Here is a 3503-nt window from a genome sequence, read left to right on the forward strand (position 1 = left end):
ATCCCTTCTACAAGATGTGTAGTGTAGTACAGGTGATTTCTGAACTTGACGATATGGAGACGGACCAGTAGACCTACCAACAACGTTTACCTGCAGGAAATTCACCCAAGGCTATTGCTATCCTCTTCAGTGGCTGTTGTCTTTAAGTAAAAATATGTTCACTTCTCTCAACATACTCCTGCATGGCAGTAAGAAGGTGCGCTGTGGAATTCAACGCCACAATCTTCGCCTGTGGATGAAGCATGGTCAAGTCATGGCAGTACATATACTTGAAACAGATGAGAAATTGAAGTTCATTTGTGATGGGAAGTTTGACAGCCCCAGTGACCGAGTCAAGCGTTGTCTTTTGCCGTGGCACAAATTGCTGAAGAATCCGAGATGGTCTTGGAATTATGCACATGGATACTACCAAAAATAATGGTGGCATGAACCATTGTGGAATAGGACAGCTCACGGAGAATACTGGAATAGCTCAAGTATCTCTAGGTGATTGTAAATCCTGTTCTGGCTGATAGATTTGGCCTGCTGCGCCCGTCCATATACAATGATGGTAACATGCATTTCTGTTTTCTACATATTTGCCGGCTACTATACTGTGTGTTGCAGGTCCCTTATATAGAAATATGTTCAACCCCCCCCCCCTCCTACATACCCACATTATAAATATGAACTAACAATATCACTGTTGGACTCGCTGGCGGCTAGAGAGCAAAGGATTAATTTATAGCAAAGAAAAGGACCAGGGAACTACAAGTTACGCTATAATGTCCACGAACAATTTCACTGTATTTAAATTTTGTTTGATACCCTGAGAACTCTGAAACTTTGCAGCACCGTGGATTATATGTGGATATAACATTTTATGGAAGGAAAAGTGGAATAATTTCTAACACATAATGTCATTGTTCAAATAATTATAGCACTGAATTGTTGAGATTACGAGCACATTCCAATCAGCATTCCACATATTTATAAGCGGTGGCAATCGTTAGGAATAGGTCGGGAGTTGTCAGAGTGCTCTAGTATTATGAGAGAATGTTTCGTTTGTCTAATCGACGGCTCGTTTGAAGCCAGAGTTGTTTGAACTTGTTTCAGTCGACTTGATTCTAGACAGTAGTCGAAGGTGTACTATGAAGTATACACCAGACGTAGTCCGTAAGGTATCTCGTGAGAATTCTGTCGGTACCGTCAGGTATCAGCTTGCAAAGATGGCTCCTCTCTGTTTCTTGAAAGCCTGTCTAGTTGGACTGTGGCTCCAGCGATTCCCTTCTCAGAGCAGATACCATACCCAATACGGTCAATGCATATTGGACAAACCTGTGTACACAACAGAAATAGTGGAGAGAAATCTCTCAGCTCATAAACACATCAGTGAAGTTTGAACTGCCGTTGTTTGTGGCCATCAGTAAAAACCTATCGACTATAAGAATAATGTGCAAAGAAACCTCTATAACTACAGCTAGGGCCATGGAATTATAAAGCATCTAACTTAGGGAACTGCCAATTCTGGTCTGAGTTGCGTTCGAGGCCTGCAATTCATGATGGCTATCGTATGTTGCATTGACCAGAGATCATATAAAACTTCCAAATGCCACATTGAAACGCGCACCACTTTCGAGTACTTTGGTATTCCCCACCAAATGGGCATTCGTTCCCGGGGTGACAGGCGTCACCATTCGTTATGCCTGGATCAGATTTCATTGACCCCAACTGTCATGAAGAATCATTTTTCCTTTGACTGGATTTCAGTACAAGTTGTAGAACTGCAGAGTCAATTTTGTTGTATTTGGGCAACCATTTCTCTACGAACGCTCTATTTGGAAAATAGAATTTTTTTATAAAATGCATATCCAAATTCCACATCTACCCAAATCGGAATACATGATCACGTATTCAGTACTACACGGGACGTTTAGAAAATGCCAGGGAATAGGAATTTGCTAACGAGAACTCCAGGCCAGGGTACTAGCATACGAACAAAACAAGATAAAAACTCACCAGTATACTTGTAATTGTAGTAATTCATGTCGGTGTAATATTCACGATAAGCAACGAGGCACCCTCCGATTTGGTCAAGCTGCTTTGAAGTCTGGTTGTGCAGGTGATACAAACGGGCTCCCCGTTGTTACTTCCAGCAGCTTCACTCTCCCTGCGACAGCGGCTATCAGCCTCTCTCTCCATCGTCGGCAATTATCTCACAGATTCAACATTCTACATTTATCAGCACTGCACTGGGTGAATATGTCTCGAGACGAATTTAGCGGATCAACAACGCTTTGCTGGGGATAAATTCTCCTCTGGAGGACCCTCAGGGTACCTGGAAAGGTATAGAAGACGGGATCGCTCACGACGTTGAGAGAACATAGAAAACAACCTCCTCTTCGATTGAAAATTGGCCAAAAAGTGTGTGGAATGTATGTGCGCAGATGCATTTCCACTGGCAAGCTAATCCCTCATTACGTCATCAGCGCTCGCTCGGCGAAATTCAAAAGTCGTCTTCCTGTTCGACTCGATCGCTTCTGGAGACTCGTTCTTATTCGAGGGGTCTTCTCTTTCACCTACCTTCGTCTTGCCATCGAAAACTCGGGGTCGAAAATGAAGCCGGAGTGCCCCTTTAAGAGTGCGTGATACAAGGCTGCGCGTTGCAAGACCATTATTTAAACGCTCGAACATTTGACTTAATGTGACACTACAGCGGCCTTCCAAACAGCGCCACGTCAGATACAGTAATTTCTTGCAATACATGGATGCCAAACGATCTAGACGAAGTCTCGCAAATAAAGGGCTTGATGGGCTACAAAAACCAGTATCGTACACTGAACGCAAAGCTCGCTTTAGCATTCGTTCAAGCCTACCTAACTGGGTTAAGGAAAGGCCAGGAGAAAAACAATTTGATGCATATAGAAAATCTGGCAACACTAGGCACTTTACAAAGGTTTCTCGGCAAGTCAGCGAAATATGGTGTCGATGTCGGAACAGAATACCAATTTTACTGGCAAGTTTGGTGACCATAGAATCAACTTGAGTCCTCCAAGAAAGATCCTGGTCCAAATGTATTCCAAGGTACTTTGCAAATGTCACTTGCTTGCGCTGCACTCCATGACAGTAGACTGCAAATTGGTGGTCAGTAATATGTGGCGTAGACAGGAAGAGCACTTGTGTCTTCCGCGTCCAGAACAGCAGCTCCAGACGCAGAATCATCAGCAGCAGCATCAGCAGCACCAGGCATCACATGACCAATGTCAGCAGTCGCAAATCTATCTAACTCACCACCATCAGCTGCCGACGCCCACACACACACAGCAGCAACAGCTGTCGCTGGTGGCTCACACACCGCAGCACCAGTCATCACCTGTGTCTCAGAAGCACAACCATCAGGCACAGCATCAGTCTACATCACAACAGGAACGGCCACAGGAACCCTTGCCTCAGCTTCAGCAACAGCAGCACTCTCTCCCATTGCCGATGCAGCTGCACCACCAGCAGCTGCCGCTGCAGCAGCA

The sequence above is a fragment of the Sycon ciliatum genome, chromosome 2, assembly GCF_964019385.1.
Source record: "Sycon ciliatum chromosome 2, ocSycCili1.1, whole genome shotgun sequence".
Lineage (NCBI taxonomy): Eukaryota > Metazoa > Porifera > Calcarea > Leucosolenida > Sycettidae > Sycon > Sycon ciliatum.